At 37.5% G+C, this 26039-nt stretch overlaps 1 protein-coding gene across 1 annotated transcript in view; it reads right to left on the reverse strand.

Annotated features, from left to right (window-relative positions):
- Positions 1–26039, reverse strand: part of LOC100550732 (gamma-aminobutyric acid receptor subunit gamma-3) — a 302767-nt gene that overhangs the window by 45440 nt on the left and 231288 nt on the right.

The raw sequence follows: 26039 nt of genomic DNA on the forward strand, positions 1-26039 counted from the left end.
AAAAAAAAAAAAAAAGAAAAAAAATGCACATAAGTATCTGTTCGCTGATTCAGAGATATTTGAGAATAACTAAATTTCTGATCATCTGACACCTAGTGATTTTGTCAGCATAGTTCAACTGAGGAGTAGTAATGCACACAAAAATAGAGATGTAACTCCAGGAAAACTATGAATTTCCACAATTGTTTCTTTTTTTTCCTCAATAGAGAAAAATTCTGATTTGTTCTATCAGAAGTAGATTTCTTCAGAGATGCCACTGATTATACTAATTAGTTGTCTGGACACAGTACACTTACTGCTTTACATATACACTGAATAAGTAGGGCAAATTATATTATTAAAAAAAAAGTTGAAAAAAGCTGAAAGTTTAAAAAGTGAAGATAGTCATAATGCAGTGTGTGCTACTATACTTTTGAAGTTAACGCAAAACAGTGAAAAAAAAACCCACATTTTTTATTAGCTTGAGATTTTTAAAGTGATTATGTTATCATCTTATTCTAAAGGCCATAATAATTAATGAGGCCTCACCTGACCTACAGAGCTGAAATAGCTTCTGAATGTCTTTCTTTATCAATTTAGTACTCAGAAGCCACAGTTAATTCTCATGCCAATATTTAATTTCCTTTTTTGTTAGACTGGCATTTTCCAATAGAAGTCCAAAAACAGTTCTTCAACCAGTACTAATCATAATAAAAGACAATCTAGAAAACAATGGTACGTCCATGCCAGTTAAGACTAGATTGTTCTCTAATGCATAATCCAATATACTTCTATTCATCTAATAATTAATGTAGTAGATGCAGATTACAAAGCAAATTAAAAGCCTACCAACAACAAAGACAGTTAATATAAATATCTCATCAGTATTTTGGATACTAATACACTTGGTGTTTGTGTTGCAAAACTGCTTCTCTGGTCATGGTGCTTTTTCTTGACATTTTCCCATATGTATCTTCTTTGTCTTGTTTAAAATTTCACCCTGCTGGGCATTGTTTTAAGGTATGCATGACTTCATTTATCCTTCTTCTTTACACAGCATGAAAAATACCTACAAGTCCCTCAAGTCTAACTTGCAGAAAATAACTGTGTTTTAATTCAAATGTAATATCCACATATTTTCCATGAATGTGAATAAAGAAACAATGCATGAAAAACCTAAGTGAACAACAAAAACAAGCCCTGCCATTCTCCACAAGAACTCTTGTTGCCAAGCAATTTTCACTGCCAATTTTGTTGTGCCAGGCTGTGAGACTGATTTGAAGGTTAACTTTTTTTGGCTGGCAGATTATGGCAGAAGATACAGAGGTACAGTGAAAGAACAGAAAGCTTTGCAGGATCTCCAAGCCTTAACAGTGAATCCCCTAAATTTCTTTTAATCATAGAATCACAGAATGGCCTGGGTTGAAAAGGACCACAGTGATCATGTTTCAACCCCCCTGCTATGTGCAGGGTCGCCAACCACCAGACCAGGCTGCCCAGAGCCATATCCAGCCTGGCCTTGAATGCCTCCAGGGATGGGGCATCCACAGCCTCCTTGGGCAACCTGTTCCAGTGTGTCACCACCCTCTCTGTGTAAAACTTCCTCCTAATATCTAACCTAAATCTCCCCTGCCTTAGTTTAAAACCAACCCCCTTTTGTTTATACACTCCCTTCAAGTACTGGAAGGCCACAATGAGGTCTTCCCAGAGCCTTCTCTTTTCCAAGCTAAACCATCCCAGTTTCCTCAACCTTTCCTCACAGAGAGGTGCTCCAGTCCTCTGATCATCTTAGTGGCCCTCCTCTGGACCTGCTCCAAGAGCTCCATATGCTTCCTGTGCTGGAGACCCCAGGCCTGGACACAGTACTCTGGATGGGGCCTCACAAGTAGAGTAGAGGGGGACAATCACCTCCCTCTCCCTGCTGAACAACTGTTTTTTTTTTAAATGCCCATTAAGCCTGGCTGCTATTTGAGAGAGCCTCTGACCACTTGCTAAACAAACAATGTGTAACTGAAAGCCTCAGGAGCCTTCCCACATTGGCTTAATTTGGATACTTTTGTTTCCACAGTTCAGGAAGAAAGAGGTATTAAATTCCCCCCAGTCATGTTGCGGCTTCTATGCCCTCATGCTAAGAGGCAGAAGCAGAATTGCCCCTTCCCTGTAAAGCAGTTATGGAACCACAAGGGTGCATACCAATGTGGTCTGGGTCCTGATCCTACCTCCTAGCATGGATTTATGTCCTGATACAGAGGAAAGGAAATCACTGCTCTCTTGCAATCAATACACCAACTTGATGCAGAATTTGTTGCCCAAATTGTGAATGTACAGATTTTGTAGTAGGCAGTTGATGGGGCCTCTTTTCTCAAATGAATTCTGAAAGATTCATTAAAATCACATTGACTACGTGAAAATGTTAAGATCTTAAAAACTGAGATTGCATTTGCAATATGTCGGGATAAGTTTGATCAGCAAGATAGAACACCAGAGAAGATGAGATTTTATTTGGCCACACAGTGAGTTCACTAATATTTTGAGAGGAAAGAACAGCACAGGGAGATTTTTGGCCTTTCTTTATCATTTTATGGCCAGCCCACCAAAAATCAATTACAGTGTCAATAATATGGGAAACTTTCTGTTACATGATCCAACGCATAGCTGTTTGTTTCTGTATGAGTAGCATGTAGTCAAGTGCAAGTTCCTTCAGTATTCCTACTGTAGTTTTGACTAAACAGAGACAGCTTCAATTTGGTAATGACTACTTTCAGTACTACTTATCGTCACTAAATAGTAAGGAACTGATTCCAGGAGATGAGCATGCCCTTTAATCCACAGATACTGACATCTGCTCTTACAATGGCTATATTGCATCAAAGGAGAGAGTTATTACTGATGCAATGAGAGTTGTTTCAGCCTGTTTCAGCCTGTAACTGTTATTGTGTTCTGCTTCTCTATTGTGCTCGGTGACTTCACCTCTGCACTCATTTGAAGGGTATAATATTTCCTATGGAATAATGACACATCTGCTTAGACAATATATCACAACTATGATTCATCTAACTTACAGAATGGGCTATGGAGAATGGCTGTTGGTATGGTGATGGTGGTATGCAATATTTCTTGTAGATAGCCTAATTGTTTCGAGCCCTCTAAATGCTTCATTTTACAACATTATAAGACCTGGAGACCTCAGTGCTTCTAGAAGAAAATGTAACTTCTGCTATTCAGCTTGCAACACAACTAAGAGCGTATTATCTATAGAAGTGTCTGTTTTCTTGCACTTCACCAGCTTGACAAATGACAGTAAATTACCTTAAGTTCTTGACCTTATGGCATCAAGCCATCCATGCTGAACAAATTGCTATCAAGTGCACTTAACCTGGGAATTGCTTTAGGATATGCGAGAATATCCATACTATGATGGAGCAATGCTCCAGGAGAGCAAGAAGACATTTCAGTGGTTACTAGTCAGTCAGCAAGGGAAACAGCTGGGGAAGCAGATGACGCTAACAACAAATTGACACTGTGTTACAGCTGTTAAGCTTCTGATAATATGCAACTCTGGAACTTCTCAACCCATGACCTTCAATTTCTCAGAAATTAATTTATTTGAGTGTCTCTGTTCTCTCTCTCTCTCTCTCTTTTTCTTTTTTTTTTTTTTTTTTTGGTCTGATTGTTGTTCTGTATGCTCTGTTGCAGCTATTCTTCCAAAAGTTTTAGATTTATATGCTACTATGTAAGAATTTTAGAAAGCACCTTGACCATCCAAATTTTTGTAAGATTGGCATTACATGCATTTTGAGTAAATTAAAATGGAGCGAAGAACATATTTTGCTGCAGTTAATTTTTAAGAATACTCTGGGAGGTATCCATATAATTGCTGTTCATGAATACAAATGATTGGTACCTTGAAGCTTTACTCAAAGGCTTAAACATACACATTTTCAAAATGTACCACCAATTTTAATCCCAACATTGTAAAACAAACATTCATAAGTAATAAATGCACTTTCTACTGTTTTGGAGGTGAACCTACAATCACAGAATGCTAAATTGTTATGACAAACCATGAGATTCTGTAAATTTTATTTTATTTCCCTTCTGTTATTGGAATAATTGAACAAATGTTACCATAGCTTCTCACATCACCACATCATTTATAATGGATAGGTTAAAGATAATGGACAGTTAAAAATAGTCATGCTCCCTGCTCATATGGATTCACTTCCTATGAAGACTAGGTGGTTTTGCAGAACTCTCACCAAACCACTGGAGAAATGGTCAAGGCCAGAAACATCTCCAGGCTGGATGCGAGGCTTATGCAGTCACAAGGTAGTAGAGAAAAATGGTGTGAAGTAGCACTTGAAGCACATCTGCTGTAGGAGTCAGCCCTGATGGAAAATCAGCAACTTCCGTAATAGAAGCATTGACGTATTTGTGCTATTAGTGCACTCTAACCTTGATTTCCTCAGTGTTGTTTATGCTCTGGGCATCTCAGAACAGTGGTTGATTTCTACATGTCGTTTCTCTTTCTGTTTTAATGGTCCTATTTCAGTAAGATTGTAGAGATGGGAAGAAGGTACTGGAAAAGGGATCGTACCGACAAGGACAGAGAATAGGACAACTAGATGTTTTACTTGGAAACATACCACTTTACATTATTTTTACTAAAAATAGTAAAAATGAAAGAGAAGGAGAAGAATGTCTCCCAACTTTTCAGACATAATTTTACTGCTGGTTCCTCAAACTTTGTATTCAAATATTACACAGGCAGAACATGCTTGTAGCAGGAAAAATAATGCAAAAATGAAACTCATCTCTCCTTCCAGGCCCAGAGCATGTAATGACGAGCTAATGAAAGCAGCAGCAAAGGTGAAAATATGGGGAAGCATGAAAGGAAGGATCAGTTCAGTTAAATATCTGCCAAGAGGTTGATGCTTGTGACTGGAATATATATCTGAAAGACATAGCTGGATTCTAGGAAGGTTCTGCTTTTCCATGAATGTTTGATATATTCAAAATCAGAAAAGAGTGTGAGCTGGCAGATAAGCTGTCACCATCTGCTTTTGCTCAGCTTACACCATAGACATGGAGAGAGGATGGCAGATTCAACTGCTGCTGATGAAAATGTTGCAGAGAAGATGTCCTGACACAATTAGAGGCAGGCCACTAAAGGCAGCCCTTTACACCTGGCAGCCAGCTGCTTCCAGTCACTTTGCTTCCTCCGAGCTAACCAATAAACTCTTCTGGCTAACTGGGAGACTTCAGTCAATACAGCCTCAACCAAAGAGGATCATGAAGTCCAGGAATGCACTTTTCTCTGGTACCGTGCTGAGGATGACAAATCAGAAGTGTTCACAAAAGCTGTCTGAGCTCTTTTTCTTGCTAGCATCTTTATAAATACTCCTTCATTGGCAAGCAAAATTTTTAAATTCATTCATTTTTAAATTCAAAATTCTCAGTGTCTTGGGGGAAGAGGCTTCTCAATAATATAATCCCGTAGCTGTCCGATGTTTGTTCTTAAAAGGTGGGCATGCTTTAAACTAAGAGAATCCTGGAAGTTTCCCTGAAGGTTCTGCTCGCTTAGATCTCCTGATTGCATACACGTAATAGACATAATCACATGGCAGAAAGAGCAAACATCCAGTTCAACTTGTTTAAAATAGAATAAAATAAAAAAGAGGTGATACAGAAACTTCGTTGTGCCTTTTCAGGAGGAACCCATTGGGGCAGACTAAAGCAGAAGTAATGGAAATAGTACTGAGACATTTCACTGTGTATACTGAAGACCTACATAAAAAAAAAGAAAAACAAAAAAGAAAAAAACAAACTCTTAATTTAATGCAGACTGTGTTTTCTCTGCTCACAAATGAAAGTGATTGCCTTTTTTTCTTGCTCACTGATTTAGAAAGAAAAAAGAAAAAAGCAGAGATATTTTAAAAGACAGCTATAATAATAAAGATAGATGAGAATGCTGTGAAACCCAAAGTGATTTATTTCAGCAATTGTAGATAATTACACTTAGGTGATAACTATGGCAATCACAGATGTTATTCTTTTGCCCTGTTTGCTTGCATTAACAACTGACACCTTATTAACTGTACATTAGCCCATGAAAGATATCGACCAGCATAGCCATAACTGCAGAATAATGGAACTGCCCCAAATGTAAAGGATGCATCCTCTAATGAAGAATTTTTCTGCCTAAAAATGTATTTTAATATGATTGTAATACTACTTTGGCTATGAACAAGGGAATGCAGACCCTGTCATCAACATGGTTAATTATCTTAACTATTAATGTTTAATTATCTTTTTTACTCTGGACTAATCTTAATTTTTGAGAGGAGTGCTAAATGCAAGTAAGTACAATTTACTGGTACATTATGTGGCAGCTTAGCTTTTGAGAGGAACGGATGGCATCAATGCATCTTTTGGGCATTCAAAATAGAAGAGGAAAAGAAGAGTGTTGCTATCGGCTAGAGAAGTCTCATAAGAAGGATTTTCTGATAAGCAGATCTTGCAGGAGATAAACATTTTCCTTCTTTTTTTTTTTTTCCCTGCTACTCATAGTCCAATTTTAATCTTGCCTCAGAGAAAACAACAAAGCTAATAAAAAGGTGTAAATTAGAAGAGAATGAAGAAAGAAGAACAAACAAGACTGGACTGAGAAGACAGACAAGCTTTTCACTGAAGACATTTAGAGATGTGGCTTTTCTGCTGGCTCACTTTCTGAAATAATCTGTTTTGTTATTATTGTTGCAATTGTTTTTAATCTAACAGCTATTTCTCATGTATGGGTACTAAGATTTGGTCACAAACAGCCCAAGTAGAGAGAAACCCCTACTCCAAGTATAATTTCCTAAAATATAGGTGGAATGGCTTGAGATCATATTCAGAAACTAAGGCAGTTTTGTTGCACCATCATACCTTTGCACTCTGTCCTTATGCCCATCAATCAATTTTCCTTTTGATTCATTTGCAATTGGTAACAAGAGTGACTTGTTTTTAGAAAATTGTTGTTTTTATCGCATACTGATATAATCACAATTTTCTATTGTCTTGCAAATGACTTCACCTTTTCTGAAAAAAAACAACCCAAGCCACCAAAACAACAAAAGTTTCGTCATTCATCTTATCTTAGTGTTTTGCTTCGCACTTTTATTAATGTACTTATTTTTACCGCTTGCTTTTATTTGGAAGACAATATTCAGAAGCCTCGCATACAGCAATTGCTTTTGCCTATCTCCTAGCACTGCTCTGGCTAGCAGATTATCCCACAAATTATTCCACTGGTAATTAGAACACCTGCTAAATGTTCAGATTCCTCTGATTTAGCTATATTGCATCCTCATTCTCAGCATCGTTAATGGCAAATAGGCTCATCTTGCTCCTAGCTTACTGGATATAAATTGTACCTTCTCTAAGGAGCATTCCTGCATAAGTCAGTGTTCTAAGGGCATATACTGAAACCTTGCTTAGTCATATGCAGTCTTGTTCATGGATTTTACAGAATAGATACTTCACCCAACCTAATGTACTGTTGCATACAGAACAATGTGAAGATTTTACCCTTGGTTTTCTTCAATGACACTGCCTTGCAGAGAAAAAAAATAGTCCTGACCTTTTTTTTTTTTTTACCTTAGTTCAGTTTTCCTCTGGATCTGGATGTTTCTGGAATATGCACATTTCCTATGCTCCATATAATTCAAATATTTCCTGCTTTTAAAAGAAGGTGCCAGCAAGAGACAGAATTTCATTCACTCCTTGCTCTGCTTTTTTCCTGTTAACGTGGCTATTTCATAGTCTTTGACTCTTCTCCCCTCCCTCACCTAGACTTAACATGGCCTATAGTATTGACTAAACGATGCTGAGAACTCAAGAACTGTATGCTAACACTGAGAGATCAGGCTCATTATCATACTGCTAAATATACACTGAGTTCCCTAATAGAAAACAAACAGTGCAAAATGAATATTTTAATAGCTAAAATTTTGAGTTTGGGTGAATACATGAACTCAAACAAGAAGAAAAAAATCACTGATCTGTACAGTTTGTGACTATCAAAGAATATTATGCTGTATTCAGGATGTTCGTATTTTTCCAGGGTAGGTTCAGACTAAATATTAGTAAATATTTATTTACTGTGATAGTGGTCAAAAACTGGAACAGGCTTCCTATGTGGTTAATGTCACATGCCTGTCAATGTTTTGAGAGGCATTTGGATAAGATGCTCTATTTTTTAGTTAGCCCTGAAGTGTTCAGGCTCTTCTACTTCTACTTCTACTTCTACTTCTACTTCTACTTCTACTTCTACTTCTACTTCTACTTCTACTTCTACTTCTACTTCTACTCCTACTCCTACTCCTACTCCTACTCCCACTATTTCTATCAAGTGCCTAAATTCCTTAAGACTATAATAGACAGAAATGCCACAGAAAGATACTTTCCAGTGAGTTCAAGTAAAGTTCAATCCTCTAGATAATTTTATAAATATGTTGTTTTCTAAATTTGAGGTGTAGGAGCAGAATAACAGTATAAATCAAATGGAGTAAATTCCATCAATGATTTTTAACATAAGAATTTGTGCACTACGCATTGACAATAAAAGCTCATTTTCATCTTCAACTGCTTTGGGTATTATAAGGTAAACATAGTCTCCTCTTTACCCATTTTAATGACAATTAAGAGTATTTTCAGTACAGTACTACTAAGATTTCCCAAAGAATTTATCCATGTGTTTGTTAGACAAAGTGCTGAGAAAATGTATTTGGGCTCATCTGAAATCATATAATTAATAAGAAGATATTCTGATGAGGTCTCAGAGCTTCAGTAATGTAAACAGCATGGTCATAAATAGCTCATAAAATGAAAGGAAATATACTGTAAAGTTTCTCATTGAAAATAAATGGGGATGAAATAAGAATTTACTTACAAGTTTCCTCCTTTCACTGACAAGTAAACTACCTCAGCTTATTAATTCAAACTATGATATAGGGATTTCTTAATGCTATGCACTCATTTCATGCTTCTCACATGGAGTGTTTAAAGATTACACAACCACGCTTTATCTTTACATTCAACTACTACTCAGTAATTAGTATGTTTATATCAAGCATGAGAGTAGCTAGAATAGGGGTATCCATTAGCAGTACAATAATGCAATATGATTAGAAACATGCTTTATCAATGTGTAAATATAATCATCATACAAATTATACCAGGAAGAACAAGCAATATCCTATGTTTCTAAGGAAAGGCAATAAGACTGCATTCTTGTACAAAATGATAGTAATAGATGGGTACATAGTTAAAAAACAAATAACATTCACTGTTTGAAGGCTGCTGTTAGAATGAAATAGCAATAGTATCCACAGTCGCCTATATACCATTTAGTTTTTAAGCTAGAAATACACTGCAACCTATGCAAATTTTCCACTGTGCATAATTTTTCTATCCAATTTCAATTACGAAAGTCATTGTAGTTACATTTTAAATTTACATAGTCCATAGGTTTTTTTACTAGCCTGAACAGTATATTTTCACACCCAGGAAAACTTGGGTACCAATAATACTTTCTCTGAATTGCTATTAAACCAATTTCAAGCTTCATAAGAGATATACCAGCAAAGTCTATGGGCATCCAGAAGCCTTCAGAAACGTGCTCTGCTCAGTCAACATAATATTAATGGAAGCAGATTGCCATGCAATATTATTATGAGTTTTTTATTTTTATATTCACAGTATGCATTGTGAATGGTTAATAAAAGGTAAAACACTAGAATACTCAAAACTGAAAACACAGCGTCTTTTTCCAATACTGTCATTTCATAGAACAAAATAACAATTTGCAGTATAAAATGAAAATAAAATAAAAATCTGTTTGGCCTAAGATCAAGTGAGGTTATGTCTTAAAAGATTTCAGAAATACTTTTGGTGCAGTTGGAAAAAGAAAACAAAATTATAAATATTTATCTCTCTCTCTCTATATATATATATTATCATTTACACACAAGCCAACATTCATACAAAAACAGCTTTTATTGCAGTCTAAATTAAGGCAATAAAGACATTTTTATTATTATTGTTATTATTTTGCTAGTTTTCAATTTTAGCTTGGTGGGACTTGTCTTCACCTTACTGGCACAGCATGCAAGCTGAGGCAACCAATTATGAGTGTTAACACACTTTTTTGAATCCTGAAATGCTTATAAAACCAGAAATTCCTGAAAAGACTATGGCTAAGATGTAATCTCTCTGTTCTTAATAATAATAATAGCTCAATAGAAATTATCTGATGAAATGAAGTTTCACACTAACAGGACAGTTTGTTGAGTCTGATATATTTATAGTCACACTCAATTAAATTAGGAAGAGCGTTACACCATTATTCTTTAGACAACAGCAACAGTGTTACGATGAACTGATAAATACATTAATTTTAAAAGCACTAAATTTGGTCTATATCTTCTCTGGAAGTATTTATGAGTGTCTTGGTTTGGAAATTTACTTTCCAAATGCCTCAGGGTTGTTGCTTCTATATCTAATGCCTCTTCTCCCCCCAGAATTTAATATTTATATCTCATTCACTCTCAGGATAGTACTGACAGAAATTAGATGATGTATCCATATAGCAAGCTATTCCAAGTATTCTTTATGAACTTTTCTCACACTTAAGGTACACTTATTGATCACATGGACTTTACAATGTCATGCCTTGTGTCTCAATACCTTAATCTCCTGTCAGATATGTTATTTCAAGCACATGTGTATTGAGCTTACATGACAAGGTTTTGGTAGCGAGGGGCTGCAGAAGTGTCCTCAGTGAGCCCAGTAGAGCCCCATGTCAGAGCAGAGCAGGGACCCACCACTGCCAGAGCTGAGCCGTGAGCAATGCCGAGTGTACTGTGGGAAAGCGGATTTAAGGAAGGGACAACTGACTCTCATGGCTCTGAATCCTTCAGGTGGTGAGGTCTTCCAAGTCCTTCCAGAACATCAGACACCGGGATCAGCTCATAAAACTCAAAATGTTGTGGCTACAAGGATGCCCTGAGAGAGTGGTGAGATGCTGGCATGGGCTGCTCAGAGAGGTTGTGGATGCCCCGTTCCTGGAGGTGTTCAAGGCCAGGTTGGATGGGGCCCTGGGCAGCCCAGTTTAGTATTAAATGTGGAGGTAGGCAGCCCTGCCTGTGGCAGGGGGTTGGAGCTTGATGACCCTTTAGGTCCTTTCCAACCCAAGCCATTCTATGATGCTATGCCAGAGCTCCCCACCTTGCCCACTGCAGCACTGAGAGCCTGGCAGCCCTGCTTCAGAAAAAGATGCTTACTAACCCCTAGAAAATTCACAGTGAAATTGCCCTTCTTGCAGCAGTTAAAATGGCAATTAATGCTGGTTTCAAAGAGCATTGGCCAGGTTCTGTCAATCGTTTGTTTTAGGAAAATATGTGCCCATTTTTCTGAAAGGAATTACCTGTACTTCCAGTTTATGAGAAACCTTATGAAAAACATTTATGAGAAATGCAGATTTTGTGTATTTATATTTGGGAAAAAAAAACCAAAAATCTCATCATAGAATTGTAGATTCTTTGTGTACAATCGTGTATGTGAAAATTCCTTTCTTTTTGGGAATTTTTGGGATAGTTTCTCTGTTCTCTCCGTTTCTCTGCAAGCTCCCCACTGTTCTTCATTCTTGTTAATCCTCATATCCTGACACCAATCTGAACACCATTCTCTGGAAAAGTGCACAGCTGTCATTTCATGGCTATTTCAGACCCAGTATAAATCATACTGACAACTATTAAAAGACAACAAAAAAAAAAAAAAAAAAAAAAAAAAAACAAACCAACAACCAACCCTGTCAGAAAATCAGAACCTCAGCAGTTTTTGCTTCATGTGTCCCTGGGCCAAGTTACAGTAATTAAATCTTTTTTAGCCTGGTTTGCTTAGGAAATGAGGCTTATGTAATTATATTCCTCCTATATGTTTATGTGCATGTCATCTGTCCTTGCTTCAATAACTTTGGCACCCATTGACCAATGTTACTGAAGATTAGGAGGTAAGCCTCAGAGTTGATATATTCTGTAAGAAGATCACAGAGGAGACATTTCTTAATAATGCCACCAAAGGAGGAAAAGGCTGCAGCCTTATTAAGGATCAAAGATAGGCCACAGGTACTCATCCTCAACCTGCAAGCCCCTGAGATAACCAGTCTTCATTATCTTCACTGCTCCTTCAGTCTCAGTGCTGATGCTGGGAACACCGTGCTACTCCAATGGGTTGAGAGGACTGGTCCTGCAAAGAAGGGGAGGGGAACAGAGTGCCTGCTCCTACAGATTCACATGTGGACTCATCCAGCCCTAATGCCACATAGACTGCAGAACTCACAGTCTCAACTTTCAGTTTCTACACATCTCTTGACAGTATCTGTATTATATCAGTTCCTTTGCGTTGCCCCCACCACAAATTTCTCCAGCAGCTCTACATCTTTCAACATTCCTCCCACAAATCTTCCCCTATTTTAACCCACTGATTGGGCAGATGCCATGTTATTCAACCTTAGCTTGCACAAGTGGCTTTGCCTGAGGACACGAAGTAATAGGGGATCACATCCTTCAGCATATTCGCAGGACAAAATCAAGGCAGCTTCTTGGACACTGCCTTCTGCTGTTCAGCACTAATGGGTTTTCTGCTTTAACTGTTGACTTTGCCATAAAGTACTACTGCTCCATGCCACGTACAATTATTTGTGTCCTATTCAATATGTGGCCTATCCAGATCACTGCTGACATAAAGTCTTTTCCTTTTACATTAACTTCACTCCTTTCACCTTCTGTCTTTATCTCAAATTTTAGTCCTGGATTTTTTTTCCCAGTCTATTGCATTGCCCTTCAAAGAATGACGGAATGGCTTGGGTTGGAAGGGACCTCAAGGATCATCAAATTCCAATCCCCCTGCCACAGGCAGCATTGCCAACCACTAGATCAAACACTGAATCATGCCTTTCCTTGAAAGTGTTCTGGAAGAGGCATATGTTTTAATTATCTCCTTTTTTTTTTTCTCCAGCTGTCTACTACTTTTTCTGGTTATTTAAAATCCAGAGTAAGCAATCTTCATTCTGTTGGTCTGCTCACTTAGGACAGATTGCTGGAGATGCTAGAGGCAGCAATTGTTTGAAATGCTGCCAGGATGGGAAACTCAGTTCTGAATAACACAGCATGTCCTGTGGGGGAAAGGCTTCACAGAAACATGAGGTAAAGAAGTTTGGACGCAATGGGCTCAGGTGGATGGCATAAGCCTTTGAATCTTGTACAAGCTTTCCAAGGCTCTGTCATGGGCAAAAGTCAGCAGAAACATGCACACTGCTGCCCCAGAGAGCAGACGGCTGCTGACTTTGCCTGTGCTCATGCTGCCTCTTTTCACTTGCCAGGAACAGGCTTCTAAAGCAAGGAAATCACAATGACAAGAATTAATGCGCAAGTGAAAGTGGAGAGCAGTGAGAGCCCTGCAGCCCCAAATATGCTCCTTGACCTGTACTTGTGTGCCAGAAAAAAAAAAGAAAAAAAGGAAAAAAAAGAATTTTTGATGAGACAGGCACTGGAGACAGGATTTGTTTTTTTCTCTGGAGCCGAATCCCACTGAGAAATGAAATGGATAAAGTTTAAAGTGCAGTCTGAATATCTTAAAATAATCTGTTACAAGATTCCCAGATAAAGAAAGAGTAAAATTTTGTAAACATAAGAGCTCTATTTCTTGAATGATAGGCCAAAAGCTGTTATTCAGGCTCAATCCTAGTAACTATGAAAACTACATTTCTCAGTTAAAGGAAGGAGAACCACCCACTCATTACAACAGCACTGCTAGCTATACAACACTCCCTCTCTTAATTGTCAACAGTTTCTTATTTCCTTTGTAAGGGGTCACAAAAGCCCAGGGCTGCTCACAGAGTCATGCAGTCCTCACACCTTTCGCAGAAATTAGATCATCTGTAATGAGACCATCTGTCTGTACATGACAAATCCTGCTCTTTTCTGCAAAAAGTCTCCCACGTCTGCAAACTCGGCAACCTAAGTAAACACATGCACAGAATAATAAGTGTCCTCGCTTTTCAGCTGGATTGCCTCAAGAAATTTTCAAAGAAAACAACAGTAACCTAATGTTATCACACTACAAGGCAGTGCAGCAGCCCTCCCAGCATTCAAGGAACATAATTGATGAGTAATAATGAAAACCGTCCAGTGGACTTCCACAACTTTGTGTAAGGCAAGGAGTGAAAATATAGTTGAATGCAGCCCATCATCTGCAGCACAATTCGGCAAATTGACCAGCATACAAAACCAGGTGCTGTGCCTCAGGAGGACAGTTTTTTTTTTTTTTTTCCTAGAGTGGACTAGGATAAAAGCTAGGATAAAAGTTCTCCAGCCACATAACTGGGTGCAAAGAATCAAAGAAATGGCATAGTGAGCAGCTAGACAAGAGAGAGAAATTACCTGTTACTTCTGCATTCCAGTGGCAGAAAGAAGATGAGCTGCTCTCTGTGCTTCATTTACCTTGGTGCTAACAGGAAACTGGCACCCAGTGTTTACTGGCAACTCAGTAACACTTCAGCATCCTTCTCTCCTCCTGATCACATACACTGCCATTTGCTCCCCAGTGCTTCCTATTGTGATACTCAACTATCTTGAACCTCAAAGCCATTGTATTATTAAAAGTATATATTTCTCTTTTTTTTTCAGAGATGCTAATTTGCATATCACATACACTAATTAGCTGAAGTGCTCCTCACTTCATTAGACCAGAATGACATACATGAGAGGCCAGTGTGCAAATGTCCTCTATATGAAAAGTCAGGCACAGCTTTTTTCCTGGTAGTACACAGTCTTATGGTGCATGAAGACCCCTTGGCCTGCTTCTCTTTAAAGAACATCATTCAGTTTCTAAGCAATTACTCTAAGACTATATTTCTCCTTACTTTTGATAAGATTAAGATATGGGTGAGAGTTATTTATAGGAGGTTATTATGGCTGCAGATGCTTTGAAGAGATCATTTCATGAGACATTTCCTCTACAAATGCACAGAATTCAGGAGAATTTCAGACTGAAAAGTCACTTTTTCAGACTCAGCATCTCGTAATGAGATGGCACCTGCTGCTCATCTACACTATTATGAAGCCAAGCCAAACCCTTTAAAAATGGCTACATTTTGAAACCAAGCAATGTCCTATGTAGAGGTAAATGTTGATGCTGCTGCAAAGGCTGACTAGCAGATTCCTTCCAAAAGCTGCTACTGTAACATGAAATACATTTTAATGACCAAAGGGACCTCAAAGTCTAATCATTAATGCAGGGTTTGTATAAACCACAATGAGATAAGGACAGAAAGGATAAATTCCTTTTAGTCAGTCGCCTACTGCCAGCTGTTGTTTTTTTGTTGTTGTTGTTGTTGTTGCTTGTTAATTAAAAATGTACATAGTTTTTACTAAAAAAATACAAAACAACAAAAGAAACATAAACACAAAAGCAAACAAACAGAACAAAAACCTGCTAATTTAAAAGCAATGGCTGACTTTACTGCCTGTTTTTAAATATCACAGGAAATGCATCCCTTGTGCTTTCTTGCATTCTTTTTATACCCAAGAGTATAATCAGAACTAATTCAGTACAGCGCACCTGCAGGACCAAAACAGTACTGAGGGTGGAGTGCAGGGTACTTAATAGCAGAATCAGGGCTCTGGCAGTGATGACTGAGCTCATCCTCCAGAGATTTTTAAGACTGACCTATGGATTTGCTGTGAGATGCAAGGAAGGAAGCACTAGGTTCTGCTATTCCAGAGCAAGAACCAGGAAACCATAGTGATCCTGTTCCCAGGTTGTTTTAGTTGAGGAGGCACACATGTTTCTGACTGAGAGTGCTGTTTCTGCCACATCAGCTCTGTTGGTGAATGAGAAGGCAAAGCCCTCACCTGCTCTGTGTCCCTGGGACAGAATGCAGAAATGTGGTGGCTTTGCTGAGTTTGCTTTCTCCTTTCTTTCCTGCTTGTACTGTCAACTCACACAAGGGCATGGGGAGCCTGAATTCAATCTCATTTTGAATTACCATGCAAATCAGATGCTCAGCCTCCATTTCCAGAGGCTACAATAGGTCCCACACACACACACAGATGCTTGATGTGCAGAAAATGTGAAATTGGACCATCCTGATCCTTACAATTGCTGAAATATGAAAAATACAGCTGAAGCTAGATGCTACGGTAGCTTCTATTCATAACATCCACAGCCTGAGTTCAGACCTATGAAGTTCCTTCCATGGGATTTTAAGATGAACATTAGTAGAGCAGTGGCACTGAAATAAGCATGCAAGCAAATCAGCATATCAACAAAAAAGTGCAAAGACTGCATGTGACAGGCTGCTTTCATATTTTTATATGTTCTTATATCTTTCCACTATGCATAATTCTTTAATCTGGATATTAGTACGTGTCATTCTGGACTACTGTGTTTTAAATAATAATAATAATAATAACAATAATAAAGCATTTCTGTAAACCTCCAAAAATTTGTGCTTTACTCAAACAGATGGGAACTTAAAGATTAATAATATGGATCAAAAAGGTCTTCTTTTCTATATTTTTTGTCAATCTTTACTTTTGAGAAAAAATATATGAGGGGTCAGTGCAGAAGCATGGTACTAAATCCAGAAACTAAACGTGAAAGGATTATCACTGCTTGCATAATAGCTTGTTTCAATTGGATGTCACTGTTTTAAATGCATAGCCTGGCACTACAGCAAGGTATGACTCCAAGACACGCACATTTCAACGTCATCTTCGAGAGATCTCTTGTATCCCCCTTGCAGTGTACTGCCGAGTTAACCTCTTTTTAAGATGAAAGCAGGTTTCTGTAATGGAAAAGCAGATATTTTACACCAAGGCCTGTTTTTTCATGTTTGACAGGACATTAAGATACGTCTGAGCCTGGGAGTGTCACAGCAGAATGCTTTTCAAGGCAGGCTGATGACAGTTGTCCTTGGGACAGAACAGCTTTTCTGCAAAGGCACTACCAATCCCATTCAGCTGCAGTGCGTCTCTCCAAGTTTTCACAAAGGTTTACATTCTTATATCCGTCCCCTGAAGAACAGATCTCTCCAGTGTGAGTGGTGTTGTTCTGCCACAGGGAACTATGCAGATACTGAAGACCTTCTCCCGTAGGAGATTCGGTTTGTGCAGCAGAACTACAAGGTGTTGAAATCCCTGTTGCTAGGCATCATTATTCCTTTATCCATCTCACACATACTCTGCTACTCAAGAATGACAACCAAAACATTTCAACATGAACTTCTTTGGTATCTGTGATTGCTTGCAACAACTCTAATAAAAGGCTTGTGGATCCCTTTCAATTCTTTGGTGTGGACCAGCACAATATACACTGGGTGGAAAACATTAAGCTACCTAGACAGCTTCAAGAGGCCTAAAATAAAGCTGTAACAACAAACTCTTGGAAAAGACCAGAAAACCTTGCCAGAAAATAAACACAGATCAAATATAAAAACCAAAACTGAACTGAACTGAAAATATAACAATTCCATTACAAAGTACTGTCACCTGGAACACGGTGCTTATCTCCAGCTGTCCTACTTATAAAAATTGAGAACAGATTGTCTGAGAGAATAATGTGGGGATGGCTAGATTGAGAAGCCACCTTTGTGTGAAAAGAGACTAGAAAGTTTGGGGGAATTAATTAAAATAAATTAAAAAAAAAGACCTAGGAAGTATTGAGAACAGCTTTCAAAATAATGTATGACATTGAGAAGGTGGCACGAGTGCTTCTAGACATTTCCCCATGGAACACAGAAAGGAGAGAGCATGCTATTAAATTCACAGTGCAGAAAATTAAAAATAAATTTATAATTATTTTCCAATGAAGTACACAATCAACCAATGAAGTTTATTGTCTATTGATGGTTATTATCAAAGCCATCATTAAAAATCTCCAAAGACTCTAAACAAGTATACAGTTAATAAAGAGATCATGATGTATGTGTTCATATTAAAAAATGAAATGAAAGAGAGAAATCTTTTCAGGGCACATCTTAGCCTGTATAGCAGCAGGAAAACTTCCCTCTTGAGGGAGGTGATGGGTTCCCCCATGGGGAGTGAAAGGACTAAGATAGCTTCTGCCCAGATACCTACCAGCACTGATAGATGCAACATCTTCCCTTCCTCATCTGATTGACTGCTTTGGCAGTGACTTTCAGCCTGACTTGTGTAAAATAGTATAGCAGTGGATAAAGTGCCCATCTTATACTTGTGTCACCTGTTGCCTGTGACATGTTTATGGCTGCTAGCTGATTGATTAGTCTGTTGGAGGCACAAATATTCACTCTAGGCCTGACTCAAATCTATGCAGAATCCACCAACTTAACATGGGCAGATTCTCAAATTAACAAAATAGTTTGATTTTCTTCTGCAGTTTTTCTCAAAAATTTCAGGCATTATCTGCAGCTAAAACACGATGTTGGAATATACGTAAAGGTTTGTTTTGATGTAGCAGTTTTTGTGTTTTTAACAAGAGTACTTATGTTAATAAAATGCTCAGATTCTGCTGTCCTTGCACACTCGTGAGATGTGAGCCAAGATAATATTCTTCCTTGCAATACTGAGCAGAGCGAAAAGGATGTCCTTTTCCAAAATAGCTTGGAGACACACTCATTATTTTAGTGTTCTTCACACTTTGCTGATAATGCATTTATTGTTTATGTCTGGGAAGCAAATATACTCCCTTTTGTCATCAGTCTTGGATTCTGATACACTTCTGCTGAGCTCTCCACCCTGGACACCATTCCACCAGTTATGTCGTAAATCATTTCTTTGCCTCAGGACCTTATATTTGCAAGGTCAATTGCTGTTGAAATGATGATTACTATGAAGATGCAGTGTACAAAGAGGCTGACAATCACAGTGCCCTTGAACACTGACTCTAGGAGGTGGCTACCATCCCATTTTCTGCACCAGACAAACGAGTGTAATACTCACTCTATGCATGGTCCCAGAGAGGAAAAACTGAACAGTTGTCCTGTGATTTTATCACTGCTATTAACATTAAACAAAAATATATCCAGAAAAACCCTCAAAAGTAAAGCTTTTACAGACATCCTGGCACATAAATTTACTTCTTCTTAAATTACCTAAATAAAAGTCAAGTTTCTGCACATTTTCATGTACATAGCTAAAATTCCTTTTATTATTAAATTATCTGCTGCAGAAGAATGGAGTCTGATTTTTACTCTACAAATACAAATTTTCACAAAGTAGAGGAATAAGACTTCCTCATAATAAAATGTCATAAGCTATCATCTCTTTCTCAACAGACACTGGCTCCCATTCTGGTAATGCCTACCATTATTTTAAGTCCTGGAGAGCAGGGAAGCAGAGCAGATGAGCATCAGTAAAAGTGGCATGGGAAACATGCTTAGAACCACTTCCCCATTTTGACCAGGAACAAGCAGGGAAGCAATGCAGAAGAGAAGTGTCAGCCATGGATAATTCTGGAAGACCAACAATAGGCAGGAAAAGACTCTGTTGTCTCTAGCCACAACGTATTTTGCACTGCTTGCCGCTATGTGTTGCTGGGTTCCCAGTGTCCTGCTGCATGTTAGAGATGATCCTGCAAAATGTTCCAAAGTCCTGCTGTTAGGATGAGTGTGTTTTAAGGTCCACACACTGCGCTGGTTTCTTGACATTCTAGCTCTTAGCTTTGGATATGTCAGTTTGATTGCCTATCATTACACATTCTAACAGTTCACTTGATTATTTAAGAAATTATCAACCAAAACTGGAAGCCCCATTCCACTAGTCCTTGAGGTGAGCATTTCACATCCTCCTCCTAGCTCGTGCTGGAAGCACAACAGGACAACAACACTTGAACAGATACAGGCACCTCCAGCCTCCATTGAAGGTGCTGTTTCTGGACACCCAACTAAATGGCTCAATTTACTCCATAGCGGGTGAGTATCTTAGGACACAGCCCTTAGGTTCCACCACAGACTGCTGGTAGCACTGTATTTCTTACCAATTGGAAGTTGGTGGTTTACAGTACATTTCCTCCTACAGTAGTTCAAGGGAACAGTCATTACTGCTGATGCCTTATTTGCAGGGTAAACAATAGATCCTTCACCCTCTTAGTTTCCTGGGAAAACTAAGCAAATTCTACATTTTAGTTGAGATGGAACTAAGCGGGTTTTGGTAAGAGCTGCTCTGAAAATTTCATGAGACTTCTGGATGCAATGGACAGTGAAAGCAAAATGGCTTCTCTCTGTGATAATTTCAGATCAAAAGAATTCTGTAATAATGAAAAAGTATTGATGGCCTTTCTTTGGTAATGAATTCAAAGTTTACAGAACACAGCAGGGATTCTGGCATAGCAATGTTGCATTTCTTAAGAAACAGGGTTATTACAAGACTATTAAATTATTTTTCAATAAAATATTTCATATGCACAAACACATAAAGCAGCTGGAAAGAAAAAAATCAAATTCTATTTCTGTTTTTAAACCCTGGTGATAAATGGCTTCCTTCAGATTCCAGGAGACACATAAATTTAAAGACAGGCTTGCACGCAGTCATGCTTTCTGCTAGCCTCTTGACTGGGGCTCAGAAATGCCATCTTGAAGATAAAATTTAATTTTCACGAGAGGACTGGATGACTCTGGGAGCTGAGAGTGGCATGTAGAGCTTTTAGCCTTTGTAAGTTGCTGGTTCAAGTAAAGGTCAAACTGTGACCGATCTTGGCTCCCCTTTGATAGTAGTTTGGGTACATGGTCTATGACGTAAATTACTTCTCCCCATCTACTTTCTGTGTCCTCACATCTGACACAGTCTGAATTATTTTATCTGCCAATTACTACTGGGCTATGGGGGCAGTGGTAGTGGTGGGGAGGTCAATGACTTCTTTGTCACTACTAAATTTCTGGCCTTCTTTCTTCTGATCAAGGTGGAAATTTTTTATTTGATAGCATGATAAAGATTAACTGCTCATCTTGGACTATTTTTATATCTAGCAGAGAATTTAAATCTCACGTGTTTTAATCCCAAGAGCTTTCAGGAAGACTTAAAATTAATTTTAAATTAATTTCCCCTTCCCCCTCACACAATACAGTGTATATTCACATAAGTGACTAAAAGAACCTCCACATCCCTATATGTGAGCTGGTCTTTGAATGACTGTCAATCATTTCATTGAATTGTAGACTATGGAGTAACAACCACATGTGGGTGGGGAAAAATAAATCTATTCTTTTAAAATCAAAAGGCACTTATCATTCTGGCATACAATCTGTGTGACAAAAGGAAAGAAAAGGCACTGAAATTGTGCATTTCCCAGAAATTAAATGAAACTTAGTGACAGTTCTTCCATGGAAGCTATTGCTACCTTCCCATGCTGGTATGGAGCTTAAATATTATCTGGAGTGATATTTATATATGCCCATGGAGAAGACAGGAGAGCAGCTAATATCTTTCCTAAGAAGAGCAGAATCTGTTAATGCTTTTTTAATACTTTCTACCTGAAACCTTCAAAAGGAAGATATAATGTTAAGAACACTTTCTCAGCTGTGCTGCTATCAGTATGAAACGTCCTGACCTTTGTGAAGGCGATAGGTTTATGTCTTTATACAGTGGAACAAAGCCACGTTAAAGGCACAAGAACTGCAGAGTGAGATGATCTCACTCTGGTACATGATCTGGTATTCATGAAGGGAAAATAAAAAGATAGTTAAGTCTCTAAATTTTTTTCTGTGCACCTTCTAAAGGAGGCAAAATGAGATTCAACTCTGCAAGAAAAGGCAAAAGTAGAGGAAAGATGACTTCTCCCACCTTGAGCTGAATCTGACATCCCTCAGAGCCTGCTGCCCACAGCTGCCAAATCACAGAATGTATGAAAAACATATTGGTGTGGGAGGTTTTTACTATTTCATACATTCTTCATGTCCTACCTACAAGAAAACCAAACTATAGCCCTCAGTGGTATTACAGCTTTGCATAGATCAACATGAAGTCAAAATCACATTGCTTAATCTAAACTTACAGTTGCCAGAAACACTGGCTAAATCAATAATTAGCTTTCTGCTGCTTTTGCATCACATCAGCATTCCAGTTTGCTTTCGTTATCTTATTGGCAAGATACATCAGCTACAACAACATTAAAACTAGTTTTGGCAAGTGGAATTGCTTGAAACACAGCAACATTACAATTTTCTACATCATTTACTGTATCTGAATATGAAATCCTTACTGTTTAGGCAGAAAAAGTTTTAAAGACCATTTAGTATCTTTCTGGATAAGCTCAATTTTATGTGGCAAATTATACCACAACGTTTAACAAGAATATTTGTCACCAATGTTACAGATATTGTTATATAGTTATAGAGTTCAAATTATAGAGATCAAGTATCCTATCTAGTTCCAGTAGGAAAATATTGGTCAGTGAATACTTGGAAACCTACTACAGTCTACAGATAATTGCTTATTATTTTATAGGAAATATAAATTAAAAATGAATTTCACAGCAACTACATATAGCTTTAGGGCATTTGTTTATCTTAATGCAAAGGAAAAAGTAAAAACACCCATTAAAAGATTTCTGGAAATGAATACAATTGTCTTGCAAAAATTTGTCTTGTCAAAGCAAAATTCAAATGGAGGAGATCTGCAAACATACAGCTGTGGAATAATTAAGGCTGGAACTTTTCCTTGGACAGGGAAAGACCAGCAAGATGTTGTATTTTCCCAACCACACAGGCCACAATGGAACCACTGATCCCACTCGCACTGCTTCCTCCATAGCACTAATTGAAATTCACTTATATATGAATAAATAATGATTATGCAAATCGATAGAACTCCTCAAAAATACCTTTCAATGTTTTTAGGTGTTATGATTTATAAATTATTTTTGCTTATCAACACATTTTCATCCCCTAATGACAAGAACCAGTACATTTAACTGGCACTTCAAAATAACACACAAAACAGGTTTGGAGATTTACTTCAAGATTTGCTTCTGTGATTGTTCTAACCAAATCTGTTTTGTTCTAACAAAATCTGTTTTGTTCCCATAGATACCAACATGAGTTACTTCTTTATATTCAAACACTGTTTATACGTAAATAAAAGCTTAATGTGGATCCACATGCAAACTGGAAGGGCTGCAGCTAAGACATTCAATCTCTTGCTTATTTGATTTTCAGAAATCCAATCAGAAGTAAAAAGTAATGGTGTGACTGCTTTGTACAAGTATATATATATATATGTGTGTGTACAGTTAATTTTTCCGAAGCCATAGTTTGCTTTTATGTATGTTAGCACAAAGGATTAATTATCTATTGCAAGTAGCATTCTGATGAAAACGAAAAAATATGCATTAATTATTTTTAAAAGCAAAAGCTATATTGAAATGGCTTTTACATTAATCATCATTCATGCAGTTCTTTTTTCATGCAGTCAAAAATTAAAAAAAAGAATCTCAATAACTTCAAAAGTTCAACAATTTAGAATTTTTGTTACCCTGTATCTCCTATTAAATGCTTTCAGATGATTTTTTTGAGGAACATCCATTTTCCTGGTCTGCTGCCCAAACAGCAAACAGCACTACTGATATTTTTCCTACTATTCTACGAAAAAATAGAATGAATGCAAATAAATGTTCCATTACTGACCTCTGTGGCAAATTTGCTGTGTAAATTCAGGGTATGCAGCAGCAGAAACAGATACCAACTCATATCAGCTGTATACCATGTGTGTTAATACTGAATTAGTCTGAATAATGTCTTTAGGTTACCATGAATATTACTGAGCAAATATATGCCTTTCTTCACTGGATGGCTAAATTTGCTCCTGAACTCCACACAGATTTGAATCAAGACAAATTTGGCTCCTAGTACTCCTGGAACACTGGCCATTTAAAATGCATGTCCAGTTCCCATCACCTAGAACTGATACTGGTGAATTCCCCTTGACACTGAAAGTTGCTCCCTTGGTTAGGACCAAGGACACATTGAGAATATATAGCCTGTAGTGTCCTGACAGTCTCAATTGTGGTATTCATTTTTCATTTTTCATATTGCGGCTTCATTTTTCGGTATCGGAGGGTTTGGCAGTATACATTTCCTTCTTTGTGAGTTCCAACCACAGGCATTATGGAGTGACAGCAGCACTCTCCAAGAGGTCTGTTACAGCCCATAGGGGACCAGCAACTCCATCCACTACAAGTAACAAATTAAAAATGTTCACTATATTTCTAGACGATCCTACAGTTAATTATATTGATGTATTGTTCTATGAATTGCACAAGGATGTCTTGAACTTTTTAAGTAAACAGCAAGTAATTAATTATTATTTGGATAAATTAATGGAATAAATAATTGCATTAATTGAATTAATTAACGAATGAATAAACTTGTGTATATTTGTCTTCAGAAGTATCTGAGCTCATGCAAGTGCTTCTTATTGCAGAAGGTTTTAAAAGAATTACATTTTGACTGAAGACAAAATGCATCTATTCTTTCCTGTTTTTCTGTTGGGGATTATATAACAGATTGCTGCTTTTTGACTAAAAAAGAAACCACACAACGTTAAGAAATAATTTTAAAACATAAATAATAGGACATACTTGCCCTCCTCCCTGTTTTATTTGTTTGTCTTTTTGTTTTCTTTTCTTTTTTTTTTTTATGTGGTCAAACCCCAAAACAACCCACTTGTTCTTTTTCACCATTAAGGAGCAGGCAATAGTGTATACTTCAAGTCAGAAAGAGTATTTTTTTCTATTAAAAGAGAGCCTCCAAGAATATTTTGTGTTCGGAATTTTCCTAAATCAGACAGGGTACAGTTAAATTTTTACCTCCCATTAATTTCTTGGCATTTTTTAGGAATTTGTTAGCCATGCTATTTATTACTGACATCTGTAAGAAAGCATCACTCAGTCCAACAAGACATTAATTATAAACACATCTTGTGCCAGATCTAAGTATTGGATGTTTATGGAATTTATTTGTGCACATAGGGCAAAGACTGTAAAGCGTAAAATTAGTCATTAATGTGAAGAGTATGTGCTATTCACATGTATATTTCCTAACATTTTTCAATTACTTAAAGTTTGATTTTATGAAATGAATGATCTCTGTAGAAGCTCATTCCTTCAGCAATCATCTTCCTTCCCTCTCTCCTCAGGGTTTACATAATTCTTTTGCAAATTAAAATCCAATTTTTCTTCCAAATATTTATTTGCTTGTATAGATGCACCCATATAGTTATTCCATAAAATTTAAATTATATAACAAAACATATTATGATTTGAAAATGAGGTTTTCTACAGCAGAGCCACTGGAAGTTTGTGTTTCAGTACAGACAGATAAAAACTGTGACCAAGATGGAGAACCAAACCAGTTGGCTACAACAAGATTCTCCAGAACTACTGTTCAAAAGCTGAAATAAAATTGAACCCTCAGGGAGCAAGAAAATACCATTATCTCTACCTCCTTCTTTTACACTTTCATAGTTTTTCCCACCTTCTGGTCTCCAACCAGGATCACAAACACAAAAAAAGGCAATGAAAGAGGCTATTCTAATGCCACCTGCTCAGAAGCAGAAACTAACAATGCTCACAGCTGCTGCTGTAGGAGTTTCAGCACAGGTTCACGTGTTGATAAGCATAATGTTTTGAGGACTCTAGTTTTATTACATCTTAAAAAGTTCTAGTAAAGCTCTCCAGTTGCTCTGTCAGAGAATATAATCTATAGCTGGAGTCAGCCACATGCTGTCAAGGATAATGCATCATGTACCTAAGTTCTCAAATCAGGAATAATATGGGTCTGATTAAATCTGCTCATTAAGTAAGCTGGACATAAGTCCAAGGAACTGCCAAAGGAAGAGAGGTAACAAATATGTCCAAGTTTCAGTACTCTTATTTATGTCTATGTGTATCTCCAGTTAGGAAGAGTGATTGCTTCTGTAATTCCTCTGAAGCCTGTGTCTGTCTGAATGAACTAGCATCAAGGTTGAAACTGTAGGAGAAAA

This window comes from Meleagris gallopavo, chromosome 1 (genome assembly GCF_000146605.3).
Source record: "Meleagris gallopavo isolate NT-WF06-2002-E0010 breed Aviagen turkey brand Nicholas breeding stock chromosome 1, Turkey_5.1, whole genome shotgun sequence".
NCBI classification, from domain to species: domain Eukaryota; kingdom Metazoa; phylum Chordata; class Aves; order Galliformes; family Phasianidae; genus Meleagris; species Meleagris gallopavo.